Source organism: Balaenoptera musculus, chromosome 17, assembly GCF_009873245.2.
Source record: "Balaenoptera musculus isolate JJ_BM4_2016_0621 chromosome 17, mBalMus1.pri.v3, whole genome shotgun sequence".
Lineage (NCBI taxonomy): Eukaryota > Metazoa > Chordata > Mammalia > Artiodactyla > Balaenopteridae > Balaenoptera > Balaenoptera musculus.
The window spans coordinates 44681369-44704765 of NC_045801.1; the positions used below are offsets into that span (position 1 = coordinate 44681369).

The 23397-nt window shown below is 37.7% G+C and overlaps 1 long non-coding RNA gene across 1 annotated transcript; it reads left to right on the forward strand.

Annotated features, from left to right (window-relative positions):
* The first annotated feature begins 341 nt into the window (after positions 1-341).
* On the forward strand, positions 342-22610 carry LOC118883850. Its single transcript, XR_005017104.1, has 3 exons — positions 342-506; positions 14080-14090; positions 22600-22610. It is a non-coding gene; the product is annotated as an uncharacterized LOC118883850 (long non-coding RNA).
* Positions 22611-23397: the final 787 nt, after the last annotated feature.

Genomic DNA, 23397 nt, shown 5'->3' on the forward strand with positions numbered 1-23397 from the left:
TACATATATATACTTATACATATATATACATACAGTAAGTCCCCTACATATGAATGAGTTCTGAGAGCACGTTCGCAAGTCCAATTTATTCGTAAGTCCAACAAAGTTAGCCTAGGCGCCCAACCAACACAATCAGCTGTATAGTACTGTTCTGTAATAGGTTTATAATACTTTTCTCACAAATAATACATAAAAAACAAATACCAAAAAATAAAGAAAACATTTTTAATCGTACAGTACAATATCTTGAAAAGTATGGTAGTACAGTACAACAGCTGACATACAGGGGCTGGCATCAAGTGAACAAGAAAGAAGAGTTACTGACTGGAGGAGAGAGAGGAGGTGGGAAATGGTAGAGCCGAAGGATTGTTAGCAATAGGTGATGGAGGGCAAGGTGCAATTTCACTCATGCCTGACGTTGAAGGCACAGGTTCTAGTTCCTTGCTGGATTCGATTATATCTACCCTCTTGAAAAAATGATCCAGTGATATCTGGGTAGTAGCTCTGTAAGCTTCGTATACTGTCCTACATTTGGGTCCTGTGCCTCAAAAACTAACAGTGCCTCCTCAAATAAAGAAAATCCCCTTGCCATTTCCTGCATCGTGAATCTCTTCAGTTCTTCAGTTACTTCTTCCTCTTGTCCCTCTTCGTCTTTTCTCTGGGCCTCCTATTCCAACAGGTCTTCATTAGTAAGCTCCTCGTGTTACACAGCAAGGAGTTCAATATAGTCGTCCTCTTGCAGAACTAGCTCCAGCTTCTCGCTGAGGGTCACTAAGTTGCAGAAGACCTCTTTGGACTCCTCATCCACCTTCTCAAATCCACAAAAATAATGAACAAACTGCAGGCAAAAGTTCTTCCAAGCCGCATTCATGGTGACAGTCGTAACCTCATGCCAAGCAAAGTCAATGTTTTTTATGGCCTCATAGATGTTATAGTCCTTCCAAAATTTTTGCAAGGTTGTTCCTGATTTGTCACTCGCCTTCACTGTCTGACAAAAAGTGTGACATAAATAATATTTCTTGAAAGTCGCTATAACTCCCTGGCCCATAGGTTGGATGAGCGACATAGTATTTGGTGGCAGATGCACTACTTTGATGTTGGGATGAAAGTTGTCCATGAATGGAGGGTGGCCCAGAGCACTGTTGAGCAGCAAAAGAATGTTGAATGGGACTTCCTCCTCCAAGCAATATTTCTCTACCTCCAGGATAAAGTGGTGGAAAACCAGCCCTGCAAAAGGACCTGTGTAACACAGGCTTTGGGGTTACTCTTCCACACAAGAGGAAGAGAGCCCTTGACTATGTTTTTTAAGGGCTCTTGGTTTCTCTGAATAATAAACTAAGAGAGGCTTCAGCTTCATATCACTGGAAGCATTGCCACCAAACAATACAGTTAGCCTATCCTTTGCTATGTTATAACCTGGCATCAACTTTTCCTCCTTAGTGATGTAACTTCGGTCTGGCATCCTCTTCCAGTACAGTCCTGTCTCATCCACATGAAAAACTTGCTTGGGTAAATACACGCCTTCACCAAGAATTTCTCGAAGTGTTTCAGTAAATATCCGGGCAGCTACCATATCTGCACTCGCTGCCTCGTCACTTACTTTTACATTGTGAAGGTTGGCTCTAGCCTTGAACCGATGAAATCAGCCATGGCTGGCATTAAAAGATGTTCCCTCTGATTCTTCTTCATGTTTCTTCTTCAAGTCTTCATAAAGGCTTTTAACTTTCTCTTGAATCAGCATTAAGCTAAGCAGGACTCGACACTGATGCTGATCCTGCATCCACACACTGAGAAGTTTCTCCATCTCCTCCCTCACTTTTCCACATTATTGTTGACATCATCGGCACAGCAGACTTCACATATTCCATGCTCTTGTCTTTGTTTAGAATCCTGCTGATGGTTGAACGATTCATGTTATAAGAATGAGCAATGTCTACCAACTTTTTGCCTTTCTCCACTCTCTCAATTATTTTCACTTTTGTTTCCATCATTATCTCTTGGTGCTTCTTAGCAGTACCAGCTATATCACCATTGCTTTTCCACTTGCTTCTGGATACCCTGGGCTTGAAATAAAGAGACTGTACAACCGTACTCTATGCAGTACTGTACAGTAAAGTACACAAAAGCACAACCACTTGTAGAGGATACACACACGTGACAATGTACACCAGACACATACATGAACTAACTTACATGATTGGACATGTGAACGCACGTTCACATATTTGAAAGTTCGCAACTTGAAGTGTTTGTATGTAGAAGACTTACTGTATACATATATATTTATATATACACACACACACATATATATACACACACACATCACATTCTCTTTATCCATTCATCTACTGATGGACACTTAGGTTGTTCCCATGTCATGGCTATTGTGAATAATGCTGCAATGAACATGGGGGTGCAGATATCTTTTTGACATAATTTAATTTTCTTCAGATATATACCCTGAAGTGGAATTGCTGGATAGATATTCTTTCTTTTAGAAAACTGATAATTTCTACTTTGGGCCCTTTCAGAGTAAAATTGGGGGTCATACTCACAGAGTTAACAACAGAAAATGAGGATTCAATGATCAGGACTCATCAAAAAGAATTAATATAATAAAATTCCAGTGGTAAAAAGACAGAGATTCTATAAAACTCTGCCATTTCTTTTCTGTTAAAAAACAGCCTTTCTAGATGCCAACCAAGATTGGTACTTCTATAATTTTATTTATTGTTTGCCAAATTCATAACAAGAGAAAATATAGCATCAAATCTGACCTCATTCTTTTCTAATTGCCAAAATCATGTCTTACTATCAGGATTATTACATTTAAATTTTATGAGGGCTGTAAAGAGCCTAGTACAGTTTAAATGACACAACAAGCACCTAGGTGACTATTTCCAAATTCTGTCTCCCCCGTTACCCCTCCAACCTGGTCAAGAGTTAGTTTAGCTTCTTGGTGGTCTTCTTCAAACAAAGGACTAGGAGGGTGAGTCCCATGACTAAAAACACTCATAGTACATGTACCAGTTTTAGTTTTATATACTGAGTGCTATAGACTGAATATTTGTGTCTGTCCCCACCCCCCCACGAAATTTATATGTTGAAACCTAATCCCCAGTGCCATGGTATTAGAGGGTGAGACCTTTGGGAGGTGATTAGGTCATGAGGGTGGAGCCCACATGAATGGGATTAGTGCCATTTAAAAGAGACCTCAGAGAACTCCCTTGCCTTTTCTGCCATGTGAGGATATAGCAAAAAAGCCATCTATGAACCAGGAAATGGACTCTCATCAGACACTTAATCTACCAGCCCCTCGCTCTTGGAATTTTTCAGCCCCCAGAATGGTGAGACATAAATTTCTGTTGTTTATAAGTCACCTAGTTTATGGTATTCTGTTATAGCAGCCTGAATGGACTAAGACACTGAGACATCAATGATGGAGGTTTTTTAAAAGTTCCTAGGCTTAAAAGGTCACTAATGGATACTGAAAAAAATTTTTTTTCATTCTATTTTTCTAAACATTTGAAGACTTACCATTCCAGTCTTATGAACAAAACAGTATGGTATAACTTTCTCAAGGATTAGGGAAGTGACTGCTATTGTGTTCTACTTGGTCTCAAAAAGCCATCCTAAATGTGTTGGTAAGCAAAGAGGATAAACATAATACAACCTGTAATGTTGGCCCACTAGGAAGGGATTCAAAGATAAGTACACCCAGATTTATTTTGTTTTACCATTTAGGATATTTGCATAGGATATTTCACATATATTATCACATTTAATTATCATTTCATAAGCTTATTTTACAGATGAGGAAACTGATAGGAGAATAGAAATAATATTTACCAAATTTAGTACATATGAGTCTTGTCTGATGTAGTCGCCTCAAAATAAGAAAGCATTTCTTAATAATTATTTCATTAAAAGTTAATGTTAAAGCTGTTGTTGTCTTAGTAGTTTATGGTTTGTAAAAATCTTCAAGTAATAAATTTAAACAAGGTAGATCGGATTATAGACATTTAAAGAAAAAGTATTTAAGTTAAATTACATATATTTTCTCTTTTCAGTAGTGAAAATTAGTATTGGTATTTGGTTGGTTGAAATGATTACCTACTTCTGTTTAAGATATAACTGTAATAATTTTACCAAAAATTCCAAGTACAATGTACCAAGAACTAGTTGCTTTTTTGTTAATTAACTTTTATTGGAATATAGTTCCTTTACAATGTTGTGTTACTTTCTACTGTACAGCAAAGTGAATCAGCTATGTGTACACATATATCCCCTCTTTTTGGATTTCCTTCCCATTTAGGTCACCACAGAGCATTGAGTAGATTTCCCTGAGCTATACATATGTTCTCATTAGTTATCTATTTCATACATGGTATAGGTAGTGTATATATGTCAACCCCAATTTCCCAATTCATCCTACTCACCCCCTTTTCCCCCTTGGTATCCATATGTCTGATCTCTACGTCTGTGTCTCTACTTCTGCTTTGCAAAAAGTTCATCTATACAATTTTTCTAGATTCCACATATATGCGTTAATATACGATATTTGTTTTTCTCTTTCTGACTTCACTCTGTATGACACTCTCTAGGTCCATCCACGTCTCTACATGACCCAATTTTGTTCCTTTTTATGGCTGAGTATATTCCACTGTATATATGTATCACATCTTCTTTATCCATTCATCTGTCAATGGACATTTAGGTTGCTTCCATGTCCTGGCTATTGTAAATAGTGCTGCTATATACTTCCAAATGCAACTGTCTTTTTGAATTATGTTTTTCTCTGGGTATATGCCCAGTAGCAGGATTGCTGGGTCATATGGTAGTTGTATTTTTAGTTTTTTAAGGAAATTCCATACTGTTCTCCATAGTGGCTATATCAATTTACATTCCCACCAACAGTGCAAGAAGGGTCCCTTTTCTCCACACCCTCTCCAGCATTTATTATTTGTAGATTTTTTTTTTTTTTGATGATGGCCATTCTGACCAGTGTGTGGTGATACCTCATTGTAGTTTTGATTAGCATTTCTCTAGTAATTAGTGATGTTGAGCATCTTTTAATTTGTTTGTTGGCAATCTGTGTGTCTTCTTTAGAGAAATGTCTGTTTAGGTCTTCTGCCCATTTTTTGACTGAGTTGTTTGTTTTTTTGATATTGAGCTGCATGAGCTGTTTGTATATTTTGGAGATTAAGCCTTTGTCAGTTGCTTCATTTGCCAATATTTTCTCCCATTCTGAGGATTGCTTTTCGTCTTGTTTATGGTTTCCTTTGCTGTGCAAAAGCTTTGAAGTTTCATTAGGTCCCATTTATTTTTGTTTTTATTTCCATTACTCTAGAAGGTGGGTCAAAAAAGATGTTGCTGTGATATATGTCAAAGGGTGTTCTGCCTGTGTTTTCCTCTAAGAATTTTATAGTGTCCAGCCTTACATTTAGGTCTTTAATCCATTTTTAATTTACTTTTGTGTATGGTGTTAGGTTAATTTCATTCTTTTACATGTAGCTGTCCAGTTTTCCCAGCACCACTTATTGAAGAGACTGTCTTTTCTCCATTGTATACCCTTGCCTCCTTTGTCATAGATTAGATGACCATAGGTGCGTGGGTTTATCGCTGGGCTTCCTATACTGTTCCATTGATCTATATTTCTGTTTTTGTGCCAGTACCATATTGTCTTGATTACTGTAGCTTTGTAGTATAGTCTGAAGTCAGGGAGTCTGATTCCTCCAGCTCCATTTTTTTTCCCTCAAGACCTCTTTGGCTATTCAGGGTCTTTTTTGTCTCCGTACAAATTTTAAGATTTTTTGTTCTACTTCTGTAAAAAATGCCATTGGTAATTTAATAGGGATTGCATCAGGTAGTAGATTGTAGATGGCTTTAGGTAGTATAGTCATTTCAAAATATTGATTCTTTCAATCCAAGAACACAGTATATATCTCCATCTGTTTGTGTTGTCTTTGATTTCTTTCATCAGTATCTTGTAGTTTTCTACATACAAGTCTTTTGCCTCCTTAGGTAGGTTTTATTCCTAGATATTTTATTCTGTTTGTTGCAACCAAGAACTGGTTTCATATTTCCTATGATACAGCTTGATCTCTTATTTCATAATCAGTGTTTTCATTGAACTTGCTCCCAATGCAATTATTACATGAGTTTTCAATGAGTTGATATTCATCCAAATCTGGTGTCTCAGAGAAAATTGCTTTGTATTAAAAATGTTGGTGTAGGGCTTCCCTGGTGGCACAGTGATTAAGAATCTGACTGCCAATGCAGGGGACATGGGTTCGAGCCCTGGGCCAGGAAGATCCCACATGCGGTGGAGCAACTAAGCCCGTGTGCCACAACTAGTGAGCCTATGCTCTAGAACCTGTAAGCCACAACTACTGAAGCCCACGTGCCTAGAGCCTGTGCTCCGTAACAAGAGAAGCCACCACAATGAGAAGCCTGCACACCACAACAAAGAGTAGTTCCTGCTCACTGCAACTAGAGAAAGCCTGCATGCAGCAACGAAGACTCAATGCAGCTGGAAAGAAAGAAAGAAAGAAAGAAAGAAAGAAAGAAAGAAAGAAAGAAAGAAAGAAAGAAAGAAAGAAAGAAAGAAAGAAAGAAAGGAAGGAAGAAAGAAAGAAAGAAAGAAAGAAGAGAAAAGAAGGAAAGAAAGAAAGAAAGAAAGAAAGAAAGAAAAATTAACAACAACAAAAAAAGAAAAATGTTGGTGTAGATCAACTGTTTGCCTTTCAGCAACTGTTTGGCAAAGCTCTCACATTCTGATTCTCCTCAGAGCAGTCTCAAGAGGGGACTATGTCTTGCACAAGCTTTGTCCTTAGGGATATGAGGGTCTGACTCAACAGGCCAAAACCTGAGAGATGATGTCTTTAAAGTATGTGTGAGAATACCCTTCAAGAAAAGAAAAATGAAACAGATAAAGATCTCTAATACATCCAAAAATGATATACTCTACTGTACTTTCCATCTGGTGAGTGAAAGAACAAATTACATTATTGATTAACATATTTCATAGGTGGATTTTTATCTGTTCAGTACTTCTAGAGAAGGTTACTAATATACAGTTCTGTATCAAAAAGCTGGGATCAGCAGAAATTGCACTTGTCAATTGATCACAGATGCCACGTTTTAGGATATCCTTGTAGGAAACATGGATTTCATGTACCTTTCTCTGAAGAGCACTCAGCCTTTTGCCAACTAACAGAATGAGCCAAGAGAGGTATATTTGGTAATGTCATAATCTTTCTCCACTAGAAAAGTTGTCCTCACTTCTACAGCTCTAGAAATCTAAAATCACAAAGTACTAATCTACAAACAAAGTATTTTCAAAACTTCTCAGTGCTTTACTCACAAGTACAAGTACACATGTTTTGTTTTGTTTCTAGAGACATCCAGTCCCTCAGGCCCTCTCCTTTCTCCCTTTCTGTCCACTTCATTCTCTAGTGGCCTTGATGGTTCAGTCGTTCTACCACTTTTCTCGTTTCATGGCCAGCACACTAGATCCCCTACATTTTTCCCTCAGATGCCCTGTAAACTCTCAATTATGGGTCAGTCCATACATAAGCCAATATTTTTAAATTCTGGAGCTGCTTTTTCATAAATTTCTCTTGTGCTTGGATAGCCTTTATAAAGTATTTTCATCCATAAAACTATGGTATTTCATACTCAGCTCAGATGCTCCCTTATCCTGAATCCTTACTTCTTCTTCTTCACTTACTCTACAGTTCATAAATCTCCTGTGTGCTTCCTTAGTACCAAAGCACAATATCACCCTGTATCAACAGTATTTGTCTGTCTTACCTGCCTGTGGATTATGTGATTTTTTTAGGCAAAGGTCAATGTCCAATCCATTTTATATCCTCAGAATCTACCCAGGAGTATGCCACATTCCCAGAAGTGTTTATTGAACAAATAAATGAAGAACTTATTAAGAGTCTGAGAACATGACGAGATAAATGCTCTCAAATCACTCATGTATGTCTTTCTCTGGGGAAAAGGCAAAGATTGCAAATAAGAACAGAATATGAAGATCTAGTTAAGAGTAGCAGCTAACTACTAGGAATGCAAAAACACTCTAATGTAACATTCAAGAATATGGATTTTGGAGTCAGGGTTCAAATCCTAGCTCTCTCTGGTCTTTGAAGAGGTTTATTTTCTCTTCCTTCAGCAAAAGAAAAACTATTTTAAAATACTTATTATGAAAAAGTGCCCAGCAAAATTCAAACCTTTTAACGTATCTTGATTAGTTTATTCATATATCAAAGTTATGACTTTTTTGAGACATATGATGAGTACATGAAACCTCTAGTCTCTAAGGAAATGCACCCTCAGGTATTTGGGACACAGATATTATAAATTAAATGATCTTCATTGCTGCTAATCAGAATCAATACAAATCTGATGAGTGAGCCACCTGCACCAGTCAGTTGTGGCCACATCAACTTGTAAACCTGAATCAGGGAAGGATATTTCACAAGTGGCTTAGCAAGAGGCCTGGTGCTCTCAAATCAAGCAAGATGGCTAGTGTCTTCCTGAAAAATATTACTGTATTGCAACTGATAGATTGTCTTCACAATCTGAGGCAAATTGCAAAATAACGAAAATATGATTTTCATGAAATACAGAAAATAATAAACAGAAGATTTTGTGTGCCTTTTGAGAACTGCCCAAGATAGAAGCGTCCTGAGGCTAATAAACACTGTATGTGATAGTAGCATGGTTACTAGTGTAGACATTATTAAACGGGAAGTAGTGTGTACAGCTAGCTAACATGAATATATTCTTGCTTTCTCCTGTGCATATTTTTCACTGCAAATTAAAAAAATGTACTGCAGTCTTTGTATAGTATTGCTTTGTAGTTTTATAGATCTATTTTCATATCCTGACTTTCTGGGTAACTTTGGACCGGGTTATTGAATCTCCCAGATACTCAGTTTCTTCATCTGGAAAGCAGATATAAAATACCTTCCTCAGCGTAGTTACAGAAAGTTAATTAGCAATACATCAAAAGTACTTTCTGCAGTGACTAGCATTTGGGTAATTCCCAGAAAAGTCTTCAGCCATGGGTGACCCTTTTCTTGGTCTGACATCAGGCAAATAAACAAATGTATGTGTGTGCATGTGACATAATGCAAATAAACAATCGTGTCTATGTGACATCATACCAATAAATAAGACTTTGTTTAGAAATGGCACCATTGACAATTATTCTTGATTGATTTGTATAAACAAAATTGCTCGGTGAAATAAATCATTTAACTATGGGTCCATGCTATTCTTTAGGCACCAGGACCCCCAGTATTATAGACATGATGGGAACTCAATAAAATATAAACTCTCCTTGATTTATTGCTCAGTCAGCCTCTGGATCACTAGTCAAGAAAATAAAAATATTAGTTTATACCCTCATGCTCAGAATTTCCACCCTGTGTCTTTCATGGAAAACCAGACTTTTATGAATGTTGAAAAAAAAGTTGTTTAAGTGAGGCAAGGTAAAATTTATCCTTCATTGGACAATCTATTGATTGCCACTAAGCCTGGGCCTTTTACATCCTAGCCAGGCGGGTAATGAATTAAATATAGAAAATAGTCATTAAGAGACTTCATAGAACACTAAGAGAACAAGTTCTGGAATAAGCTTGTAAGGAGTCAGCTTCTCTATTTCCTTCTCTTAGTTAGTTCCGTGATCTTGAGCAAGATATTTCATCTTACTGTGAAATGGGGATGGTAACAGCTATAGCCTCATCAGAGAAGAAAAATGGTGCCAAGAAGAGGGATGAGAGAGTCAGATGGTGAGGGGTAGTAAGAGAATTTTAAATAATGTGGTCAAGGAAGGCCTTACCGAGGAAGTGATTAAGATCTGAAAGGGGATGGAGGGTGGAGAGGAGGTGTCTCAGGAAAGAGGGTACCAGGCAAAGGGATCATAGAAAGTTAAAGGACTCTGAGGAGAGAGCATGCCCTGTAAGACAGGGAAGCATAGTGAGCAGTGTGAGATGAATTCACATAGAGTGTGGAAGAAAAGTGTGTGAGACCATTGTAGTGACTTTGAGCAAGGAAGGCACTGAACGGTGCTATGGGTTGAATTGTGTCCCCCAAAAGATAAGTTGAAGTCCTATCCACCAGTAGGAATGTGAATATGATCTTATTTGAAAATAGGGTCCTTGCAGATGTAATCAAGCTAAAATGAGGTCATACTGGATTAAGGTGTGCCCTAATTCAATGACTGATGTCCTTATAAGAAGAGGGAAATTTGGACACAAATACATAGAGAGGGAAACACCATGTGAAGATGGGAGCAGAGATTGGAGCAATGTATCAACAAGTCAAGGAATGCCAAGGATTGCCAGCAACCACCAGAAACTAGGAAGAAGTAAGGAAGGATCCTCTCCTAGAGCTTTCAGAGAGAGCCTGACCCTGCTGACACATTGATTTTGGACTTCTAGCTTCCAGAACTGTGGGGCAATAAATTTCTGTGGTTTTAATTTCTTTTTTGGTTCTGATGATCAGTGCTCATTTGGAATTTCACCATCTGTTTGCAGTCAGATGGTGGCTCGGCTGGAGTCATATGAAAGCTCGACTGGGCTGGATATCCCAAATGGCTTCTTCACTTGCACATTTGGCATTTGGTCTGGGATGGCTGGAACAGCTCAGGCTGTTCAGCCTCTCTCCCACCATGTGGCCTCTCACATGGCTATCTTAGCTTCCTCAGAGCATGGAAATCTTAGGGTAGTCATTCTTCTCACATGGCAAGTGTCTTCCCTTAAAACAAATGTTCCAAAGAGACCCTAGTAGAAGCTGCAAGACTTTTTAGGTACTGGCCTCAGATGTCATGCAGTGTCACTTTTACTATGTTCTATTGGTCAGTCATAGGGTGAGCCTGATGAGTCATAGGGTCAGCCTGGACTCAAGGGGAGGGGACCATGCATAGATTTGCATACCAGGAGGTGTGGTTCATCAGTGTGACCATTGTCAGAGACTAGCTATCACAGTGGTATCCTCACTAAGAGTTACTGAAACAGTCAACTTCTCTTCTTTCCTCCTCAGTTTTATCCAAGTAAAATACATACATATTTCAGATTAGACATGATTAAGTTCTTGTGCTTTCATAAATCTAGGAATACCTCTAGATAATGGAAATGTGGAATCCTAGAGCTAGAATCTTAAAAGCCTATAGAAAAGTCTATAGAATCCTAGAACTCGCATAGATCAATCCTATACCTTTTAGGCAATTTAGAAGAAACTCTTCATGGAAGGTGTGGAGGTAAGGGATCCCTCCTACACAGTTGGTGGGAATGTAAATTGGTACTGCTACTGTGGATAACAGTATGGAGGTTCCTTATAAAACTAAACATAGAGCTACCATATGATCCAGCAATCCCACTCCTGGGCACATATCCAGAGAAAACCATAATTTGAACAGACACATGCACCTCAGTATTCATTGCAGCACTATTTACAATAGCCAGGACACAGAAGCAACCTAAATGTCTATCAACAGATAAATGGATAAAGAAGATGTGGTACATATGTACAATGGAATATTTCTCAGTTATCAAAAAGAATAAAATAATGCCATTTTCAGCAACATGGATGGACCTAGAGATTGTCATACTGAGTGAAGTAAGTCAGACAGAGAAAGACAAATACCATACTGCTTATATATGTAATCTAAAAAAAGTGGTACAAATGAACTTATTTACAAAACAGAAATAGAGTCACAGATGTAGAAAACAAACTTATGGTTACCAAGGGGAGAAGAGGGGGAAGGATAAATTGGGAGATTGGGATTGACATATACACACTACTATATATAAAATGGATAACTAATAAAGACCTGCTGTATAGCACAGGGAATTCAACTCAATACTCTGCAATGACCTATATGGGAAAAGAATCTAAAAAAGAGTGTATATATGTATATGTATAACTGATTCACTTTGCTGTACACCTGAAACTAACACAACATTGTAAATCAACTACACTCTAACAAAAATTTTAAAAAAAGAAGAAACCTTTTATGGAATAATGACATTGCAGTAAATTGAGTGCTTTTTTCCTACTGACTTTATTGTAAAACTGGAGAGTCATTTAATTGGAAAATACTTGCCATAAAAGTGAAGAAATCATAATAGAGAATATGGAATCATAAAACACACATACATACATATATACATATCATATTATATATGTATATATTATAACTTCTTACAGAACACTTAACAATAACATCAAATTGTAACACTTAAGAACTAATCTAGACCTCCAAATAAACCTCATTCATTTTGCTTATTGTAGCAATCTTTTAGACTTAGAAAAGTGACTGTTTTTCAACAGTTCTAAACAAACTTAAACAAACTTAAACCTAACTTTACATTTTAGTTTGTCATTTTAACTTTTGTAAAACTTTTCTTATAATTTGAGCCTACTAGTATCTTTCTGGATGGCTTTACTTAGTATAACCTTGTTGTTAATAACAGAATTCTAGGATAGAAAGAAATAATACTACCAAAAGCGAGGAACCAAAATGTCTACATCTGGATTAGCGATGGTGATCCCATTTGCCAGTTGACTAAAGAACACAACATAATGGATGCTGAGATACTACACTGCCTGGGAAGAGTAAAGTACACCCCAAATACAAAATCAGTAGTTTATTATTTTGAAGATTCTTTTCTAAAATTAAATATATATATATATTACAGATTATTTACTGTAATGATTTACTAAGTACATCATTTTACAGATGATGACATGTCTTCACTGTCAGGATTTTAAAGTGCTATCAGCCAAAGTGTTAATGATTTTCATATTGTAGCTGATTGCTATGTTTTAGGTAAGCATATAGGGTAGAGGGTACCACTAGTAGATCAGCAGACCCTGCTTGTCCCTATCTTTAGCCACTACTCCTTTTTTTTTCTTTTGAATTTTATTTTATTTATTTTTTCATACAGCAGGTTCTTATTAGTTATCCATTTTATACATATTAGTATATACATGTCAGTCCCAATCTTCCAATTCATCACACCACCTCCACCCACCCCCCCACTTTCCCCCCTTGGTGTCCATATGTTTGTTCTCTACATCTGTGTCTCAATTTCTGCCCTGCAAACCAGTTCATCTGTACCATTTTTCTAGGTTCCACATATATACATTAATATACGATATTTGTTTTTCTCTTTCTGACTTAATTCACTCTGTATGACAGTCTCTAGATCCATCCGCGTCTCTACAAAAGATCCAATTTCGTTCCTTTTTATGGCTGAATAATATTCTATTGTATATATGTACCACATCTTCTTTTTCGATTCATCTGTCAATGGGCATTTAGTTTGCTTCCATGTCCTGGCTATTGTAAATAGTGCTGCAATGAACATTGGGGTGCATGTGTCTTTTTGAATTATGGTTTTCTCTAGGTATATGCGCAGCAGTGGGATTGCTGGGTAATATAGTAATTGTATTTTTAGTTATTTAAGGAACTTCCATACTGTTCTCCATAGGGAGAATTTACATTCCCACCAACAGTGCAAGAGGGTTCCCTTTTCTCCACACCTTTTCCAACATTTGTTGTTTCTAGATTTTCTGATGATGCCCATTCTAACTGGTGTGAGGTGATACCTCATTGTAGTTTTGATTTGCATTTCTCTAATAATTAGGGATGTTGAGCAGTTTTCATGTGATTCTTGGCCCTCTGTATGTCTTCTTTGGAGAAATGTCTATTTAGGCCTTCTGCCCATTTATGGATTGGGTTGTTTGTTCTTTTAATATTGAGCTTCATGAGCTATTTATATATTTTGGAGGTTAATCCTTTGTCCGTTGATTCGTTGGCAAATATTTTCTCCCATTCTGAGGACTGCCTTTTTGTCTTGTTTGTAGTTTCCTTTGCTTTGCAAAAGCTTTTAAGTTGCATTAGGTCCATTTGTTTATTTTTGTTTCTATTTCCATTACTCTAGGAGGTGGATGAAAAAAGATCCTGCTGTGATTTATGTAAAGAGTATTCTTCCTATGCTTTCCTCTAAGAGTTTTATAGGGTCTGGTCTTACATTTAAGTCTCTAATCCATTTTGAGTTTATTTTTGTGTATGGTGTTAGGGAGTGTTCTAATTTCATTCTTTTACATGTAGCTGTCCAGTTTTCCCAGCACCACTTATTGAAGAGACTGTCTTTTCTCCATTGTATATCCTTGCTTCTTTATCATAGATTAGTTAACCATAAGTGTGTGGGTTTATCTCTGGGCTTCCTATGCTGTTCCACTGATCTATATTTCTGTTTTTGTGCCAGTACCACATTGTCTTGATTACTGTAGATTTGTAGTATAGTCTGAAATCAGGGAGTCTGATTCCTCCAGCTCCGTTTTTTTCCCCTCAAGACCTCTTTGGCTATTTGGGATCTTTTTTTGTCTCCATACAAATTTTAAGATTTTTTGTTCCAGTTCTGTAAAAATGCCACTGGTAATTTCATAGGGATTACATTGAATCTGTAGATTGCTTTAGGTAGTATAGTCATTTCACAATATTGATTCTTCTAATTCAAGAACATGGTATATCTCTCCATCTGTTTGTATCATCTTTGACTTCTTTCATCAGTGTCTTATAGTTTTCAGTATACAGGTCTTTTTTCTCCCTAGATAGGTATATTCCTAAGTATTTTATCCTTTTTGTTGCAATGGTAAATGGGAGTGTTTTCTTAATTTCTCTTTCAGATTTTTCATCATTAGTGTATAGTAATGAAAGAGATTTCTGTGCATTAATTTTGTATCCTGAAACTTTACCAAATTCATTGATTAGCTCTAGAGTTTTCTGGTGGTATCTTGAGGATTCTCTATGTATAGTATCATGTCATTTGCAAACAGTGACAGTTTTACTTCTCCTTTTCCAATTTGTATTCCTTTTATTTCTTTTTCTTCTCCAATTGCTGTGGCTAGGACTTCCAAAACTGGGTTGAATAAGAGTGATGAGAGTGGATATTCTTGCCTTGTTCCTGATCGTAGGGGAAATGCTTTCAGTTTTTCACCATTGAGAATGATGTTTCCTGTGGGTTTGTCATATATGGCCTTATTATGTGGAGTTATGTTCCCCCTATGCCCACTTTCTGGAGAGTTTTTATCATAAATGGGTGTTGAATTTTGTCAAAAGCTTTTTCTGCATCTATTGAGATGATCATATGGTTTTTATTCTTCAGTTTGTTAATATGGTGTATCACATTGATTTGCATATATTGAAGAATCCTTGCATCCCTGGGATAAATCCTACTTGATCATGGTGTATGATCCTTTTAATGTGTTGTTGGATCTGTTTGCTAGTATTTTGTTGAGGATTTTGCATCCATATTCATCAGTGATATTGGTCTCTAATATTCTTTCTTTTTTAGTATCTTTGTCTGCTTTTGTTATCAGATTGATGGTGGCCTCATAATATGAGTTTGGGAGTGCTCCTTCCTCTGCAATGTTTTAGAAGAGTTTAAGAAGGATGGGTGATAGCTCTTCTCTAAATGTTTGATAGAATTCACCTGTGAAGCCATCTGGTCCTGGACTTTTGTTTGTTGGAAGATTTTTAATCACAGTTTCAATTTCATTACTTGTGATTGGCCTGTTCACATTTTCTATTTCTTCCTGGTTCAGTCTTGGAAAATTATACCTTTCTAAGAATTTGTCCATTTCTTCCTGGTTGTCCATTTTATTGGCATAGAGTTGATTTTAGTAGTCTCTTAGGGTGCTTTGCATATCTGCAGTGTCTGTTATAACTTCTCCTTTTTCATATCTAGTTTTATTGATTTGAGTCCTCTCCCTCCTTTTCTTCATTAGTGTGGCTAATGGTTTATCAATTTTGTTTTTCTTCTTAAAGAACCAGCTTTAGTTTTGTTGATATTTGCTATGGTTTCTTTGTTTCTATTTCATTTATTTCTGCTCTGATCATTATGATTTCTTTCCTTCTGCTGACTTTGGGTTTTTTTGTTCTTCTTTCTCTAGTTCCTTTATATATAATGTTAGATTGTTTATTTGAGATTTTTCTTGTTTCTTGAGATAGGATTGTATTGCTATAAACTTCCCTCTTCGAATTGCTTTTGCTGCATCTCATAGGTTTTGGATCATCGTGTTTTCATTGTCATTTGTCTCTAGGTATTTTTTGATTTCCTCTTTGATTTCTTTAGTGATCTCTTGGTTATTTACTAACGAATTGTTTAGCCTCCATGTGTTTGTGTTTTTTACTTTTTTTTTCCTGTAATTGATTTCTACTCTCATAGCACTGTGGTCAGAAGAGATGCTTGGTATGATTACAATTTTCTTAAATTTACTGAGGCTTGATTTGTGACCCAAGGTGTGATCTGCCCTGGAGAATGTTCCATGCGCACTTGAGAAGAAAGTGTAATCTGCTGTTTTTGGATGGAATGTCCTATAAATATCAACTAAATCTACCTGGTTTATTGTGTCATTTAAAGTTTGTGTTTCCTTATTAATTTTCTGTTTGGATGATCTGTCCATTGGTGTAAGTTTGGTGTTAAAGTCCCCCACTATTATTGTGTTACTGTCGATTTCCTCTTTTAGAGCTGTTAGCAGTTGCCTTATGTATTGAGGTGCTCCTATGTTGAGTGCATATATATTTATAATTGTTATATGTTCTTCTTGGATTGATCCCTCGATCATTATGTAGTGTCCTTCCTTGTCTCTTGTAACATTCTTTATTTTAAAGTCTATTTTATCTGATATGAATGTTGCTACTCCAGCTTTCTTTTGATTTCCATTTGCATGGAATATCTTTTTCCATCTCCTCACCTTCAGTCTGTATGTATCCCTAGGTCTGACGTGAGTCTCTAGTAGACAGCATATATATGGGTCTTGTTTTTGTATCCATTCAGCACACCTGTGTCTTTTGGTTGAAGCCTTTAATCCATTCACATTTAAGGTAATTATTGATATGTATGTTCTTATTACCATTTTCTTAATTTTTGGGGGGTTTGTTTTTGTAGGTCCTTTTCTTGTCTTGTGTTTCCCACTTAGAGAAATTCCTTTAGCATTTGTTGTAGAGCTGGTTTAGTGGTTTTCTGAATAATCTTAGTTTTTGATTTCTCCTTCGAATCTGAATGAGATCCTTGCCAGGTAGAATAATCTTGGTTGTAGTTTCTTCCCTTTCATCTCTTTAAATATGTCATGCCACTCCCTTCTGGCTTGTAGAGTTTCTGCTGAGAAATCAGCTGTTAACCTTATGGGAGTTCCCTTGTATGTTATTTATCATTTTTCCCTTGCTGCTTCCAATAATTTTTCTTTGTCTTTAATTTTTGCCAGTTTGATTACTATGTGTGTCAGCGTGTTTCTCCTTGGGTTTATCCTGTATGGGACTCTCTGCGCTTCCTGGACTTGGGTGGCTATTTCCTTTCCCATGTTAGGGAAGTTTTTGACTATAATCTCTTCAAATATTTTCTTGGGTCTTTTCTCTCTTCTCCTTCTGGGACCCCTATCAGGCGAATATTGTTTCTTTTAACGTTGCCCCAGAGGTCTCTTAGGCTGTCTTCATTTGTTTTCAATTTTTTTTTTCCCTTTATTTTGGTCCGCAGCCATGAATTCCACCATTCTGTCTTTCAGGTCACTTATCCGTTCTTCTGCCTCAGTTATTCTAGTATTGATTCCTTCTTGTGTACTTTTCAGTTATTGTATTGTTCATCTCTGTTTGTTTGTTTGTTCTTTAATTCTTCTAGGTCTTTGTTAAACATTTCTTGCGTCTTCTTGATCGTTGCCTCCATTCTTTTTCCAAGGTCCTAGATCATCTTCACTATCATTATTCTGAATTCTTTTTCTGGAGGTTGCCTATCTCCACTTCATTTAGTTGTTTTTCTGGGATTTTACCTTATTCCTTCATCTAGTACCTAGCCCTCTGCCTTTTCATCTTGTCTATCTTTTTGTGAATGTGGGTTTTTTTTCCCGCAGGCTGCAGGATTGTAGTTCTTCTTGCTTTTGCTGTCTGCCTTCTGGTGGATGAGGCTATCTAAGAGGCTTGTGTAAGTTTCCTGATAGGAGAGACTGGTGGTGGGTAGAGGTGACTGTTGCTCTGGTGCACAGAGCTCATTAAAACTTTAATCCCTGGTCCGCTGATGGGTGGGGCTGGGTTCCCTCCCTGTTGGTTGTTTGGCCTGAGGTGACCCAACACTGGAGCCTCCTGGGCTCTTTGGTGGAGCTAATGGTGGACTCTGGGAGAGCTCACGCCAAGGAGTACTTCCCAGAACTTCTGCTGCCACTGTCCTTGTCCTCACAGTGAGACACAGCCACACCCCGCCCCTGCAGGAGACCCTCCAACACTAGCAGGTAGGTCTGATTTAGTCTCCTATGGGGTCACTGCTCCTTCACCTGGGTCTCAATGCACACACTACTTTGTGTGTGCCCTCAAAGCATGGAGTCTCTGTTTCCCCCAGTCCTGTCGAAGTTGTGCAATCAAATCCCACTAGCCTTCAAAGTCTGATTTTCTAGGATTTCCTCCTCCTGTTGCCGGACCCCCAGGTTGGGAAGCCTGACGTGGGGCTTAGAACCTTCAGTCCAGTGGCTGGACTTCTGTGGTATAAGTGTTCTCCAGTTTGTGAGTCACCCACCCAGCAGTTATGGGATTTGATTTTCTTGTGATTGTGCCCCTCCTACCATCTCATTGTGGCTTCTCCTTTGTCTTTAGATGTGGGGTATCTTTTTTGGTGAGTTCCAGTGTCTCCCTGTAAATGATTTTTCAGCAGCTATTTGTGATTCTGGTGTTCTTGCAAGAGGGAGTGAGAACACTGCCTTCTACTCCGCTATCTTGAACCAATCTCCCCACTACTCCTTTTTTTGCACTAAGAGATTTCTGGTTTTGTTCAGAATGGCAAAGTGTCTGAATAACAATATTTAATCTCAGCCTTCCTTATAGTTAGGGTAGGCCATGTGACAGTTCTGGCAAATGATTTTTTTGAGAAATGTTTTCCTGACCTTTCTGCATTAAAGGTAAAACCCTTGTTAGGAGAAAGTCCTTCTCCTCTTTCCTCTCTGTCCTTACTCCTGACTGGAATGTGATCGAGAGAACTGGAAGTACAGCATACATCGAGCAATCGTGAGGTACACATGGACTTTTTGCAATATGAGGCAAATAAACTTCCTTTTCTTTAAGCTACTCAACAATTGTATTATATATATATACAGTATACATATCTCTCAAAAGCAACAGATATAAGTGCATTTGTAACTTGATTCACTAATTCCAGACAAATGAAATTCCTTTAAGCAAAATGTTAAGCAAAGTAACACACAGGTTTCAATATAGTCCACCATCATGATCAGTCTAGCTACTCTCAGCTTCCAATTTTTGCTCCCTAAAATCCATTCTCCACACAGTAAACAGAACAATGTTTTAAAGAAGATTAGCTAGATCAAGTTACTCCTCTACTTAAAATTTGAGTGGTTTTTCTATAGCATTTAGAAAAAAAAATCACGGAAGCCCTACAAGGCCTACAGGTCTGGCTCTGGGATGCTTTTCTTTTCCTACATCTGGCTCCTCTCTGCCTCTCTGACCTCATCTCATATTCCAAGGCTGCTGCAAAAGACCAAGCAGGCTGTTTGTGGTATGTCACCAGGGGATCCCACCCACATTAGTTCAGGGAAATAGGAACAACTATTTCTAGTTGACTGCTAATCTTTCTAAGGCTAAGATTTATCATTTCTATTTGGGGTTGGGGCACAAAAATGTGGTAAATGGCCACTGCCTATATCTATATAGTGGTTTCTATCAATGTAGTCATTTTTTAGATCTATTACTTTATTCGTATTTCATGCTAGACCAAATGCTGGGGTAGAATGCTAAAATTAGGAACAGCCAGTGTCTAAATTATCCAGTTGAAGAAGACTTACAGAGCAGTAGACAGTTTTATCCTTTGTACCTCCTTATATTCTTCCCAATGGCAGGGAACATATATTCTTTGTGAGGAGGTTGCCTTTCCATTCAAGAATCTAATATAATTACATCTTTAAGCTATTTTAATCCCTGAGAAAAGTAGTTTGAAATTGTTATAGCCTTTATGTTTCTGTAGTTAATACAGCAAGCATCTATTGAAACTGTCCTTTCTTTGGCAGCCCAGTGAGAGTTGAAGCACACATCTGTTTCCCACCCAACTGACTCTTTACAGAAAACAGGTAGTGTCTAGTTTTCCAAAGTAAGGCATCCTAATTCAAATTTGTTGAAACCATTTGCATTTCATAACTGTTTTTCCTTACCAAGATTTTTCATGGCAAAAATAAATCCATATCAAACATTGAAATGGTTATTTCTCAGTTTTATCTCTGATTGCAAAACAAATCTTTTGAAATGTGGATTCCCAGGTCCAGAAACAGTGTTTCTTATAGTCATACATACCAAGTTGGGAAAGATGAGGAGAGCAAGAAATCTCTGTAATGTGACCTGTTCCAAACTATCCAGAGGAAAGACCACAAAAACTGATCAAAATCTTTTACTCCCTGCTTTTCTTCTCTAGTTTGTTTGAAGAATCTTTTTAATGGTCCCTGTGAAGAGAGAATGCCTGGTCTCCCTTCTAAGTTTTGATTTCCAGATGTACTCAATGATGGTTTAACAAGAAGAGCATATATTTTCAACATGATTTCAGTTTGTAAGGTCTTGCTACTCTGAAATGCAAAGTTGCAGGGTGATTATCTCTGACCAGCAGACTTTAAAAAGATGCTCCTGCGATTATCCTGCTCCATTTTCATCTTTCTCGATATCCTCCTTTAATCAAGCACCCTTCATTTAAAGAGACTATAGTTTATGCATTATGCACGTGTATGGCTTTGCGTTATGATTTGCACTTGTCCGTGTGAGTCTTCCAATCAAGGGAAAAATGTAGAGATTGGATATAAGTGATTTTGAAAGAAGGGCAATTCATTTTATCTACTCAGAACAGGGGACTGCCTATTTGATTACATAATTTTAGGACTAAATTTTTAGTAGTTAACATTCACATAAGTTGAAATTGGAAAGAGAGGACATTTAGTAATAAAGAATCATGGTTCATCTCCAAGGACCAGACCACTTAGCTTGCTCTTCAGTGCCACTGAAAATGCTCCCTGCCCCCAGCCATGGAAGAATAACCTGGGCGTCTTCTTTTCTTCCCTCTGCATAGCCAGATCCAGTCTTATGGTGTGACGTTGCTTACTCAGTACTCACTACGTGTCAAGCAATAAGATGCTGAGCATGCTGTGTACAGTATAAGCCACTTTGGATCCTCTCAGCCTCATTTCTTCCTCCTGTCACTATCTCAGTGACAGTTTTGTGGCATCCACCTTCCTTACCAGATGCAACAAGATATCACCTTCCCTCAGGCCTGCAGGGTATACTTCTTGCTTCCTGACCTGGGGTTTCTCTGATGTGGGATTTTCACTACAAAGTGAAAGAGAAGTTAATACCCATGGGGCCACTCTTGACCGACAGAAGGTGAAAGATGATGTGTTACCTTTGTATCTATTGGGAAGATACCTTTGAGAGCATTTTGTAAGATTCCTCAGATTTGTCCATGGTGGTGGCCAACTAGATAACTCATTCTAGTGTTGGCTTTCCCTATTTCCCTGTTTACCTGAGATCACTTCCAGAATATTCTACCTGTTCATTAGCCTTTGTCCAGGCTCTGTCTTCAGGAGAATCTAGGCTAAGACACAGGAATGACATAAAACAAGATTCACAATAGTACTAAGAAGAAGGTTCTATTATCTCTAGCCTTCCTGTTACTCCATGAGCTACCTGACATCATTTTTAAAAATCTATTATCTGTCTCAATTAATTGGAATTACTTTTTGTTGCTTACAAACTAAAGAAATCTCATGGATAAGACTAACCAAAGCAAATATATATTTTTCCAAGGTAATAATTTGTAATTCTCTGATTATTGATTTAAACACCATACTTCACTGTAAGTTCTGTGTAAAAATAATGCTCTTGTCAGATTTCACATGGCTTCTCAGACTCTTAGAACCCAGCACCTGTGAGGCCAGCCAGGACAAGGCAATGCTGCCTAATGGTTAAGCACATGGGCTCCTAAATTTGAATCCTGACTCTGCTACTTACAAACTTGGGCAAGTTACTTAATATCTCTATGCCTCATTTTTCCCATCTGTAAAGTGGAGGAAATTCATTGCCAAGATTAGATGAATTAACATATAACTTACTTTTTAAAAATTTAGTAAAATCTTACTCTTATTCTAGAAGGAGTCTGCCTGATCATGAATTGTGCACCAAACATCTCTTCTACCTGAGGTTTCTTGCTTGACTCTCAATATTATCTTTATACTTTCTAGTTCTTTATTTCTCTCCCTTGTAGTCTGCACCCTAACCTTTTAGATGATCATGCCAGAGGCTGCCATGTGTTCACCAAAACCCCATCGTCGTCTTCCTGCTGGCCACACATCTAGCTCATTTTAGACTTACTGCTAGGGTGGGCAGTGTCTAAGTTGCAGCCAACAGTATGTGGACAGAAGGGATGCATCCTGCTTCCAGGCAGGGCCTGTGGACACCTCCCATGAGATCCTCTGAACTCTATTCTTCCACAATCAGCCATATGCAGAGGATAAAGAGAGGACTCTTGCACCCCAGGAGGAGAGAGTCACAGATGGGGCCTGGGTTCCTGAATGATGCTATGGAGCTCCACTTGCCAAACAAGAATATCCTTGTTGATTTTTATTGAGAAATAAACTTCAATGGGATTAAGCCTGTGGGACTTCAGAGTTTATGTCACATCATAGCCTTAGATGACATACTCCATAGGGTAGAGACCATGTGTATCTTGTTCTTCAGTACCAGAGCAGTGTCTGGCATGTGGTAGACACCAAACACACACTTGTTGCATCAATAAATGAATATATATGTACAATTTCTATCACTTATTTCTCTCTAGTCTTAAAGGAAGAGGTCCCCTTCTCCTGTATAAAATAAATCCCCTCTTAATGGACAGATTATATTCCTCAAGTATCTATCTTCTAAAACCAAGGCTTCTCAAACTTTAATATGCCTATGAATCACCTGGGGTTTGTGAAAATGCAGATTCAGATTCGGTGGGTCTGGGGTGGTGCCTGAGATTCTGCATTTCTAACGGGCTTCCAGGGGACTCTGGTGCCACACCTTGGGCTGCACTTTGAGCATCAGGGTTCTAGACAAGTAGTTCTTAAACTACATCAGAACCACCTGGGAATGTTTAAAATGCAACCCCTGGATTCCTCAGTCTCTCTTTTAAAGTCTATTCAATGGTTTTGGTATAAGGCTCAGAAATTTGCATTTACTAAGCCTATAGAGATTCTGTTACAGATTGTTTGGGAATCACACTATAAAAAGACACTGTTCTAGCTCGTTGCTTTATCATTTATCACCTCTTTTGTCTGTATTTTGACTTTTCCTTTTCCTAA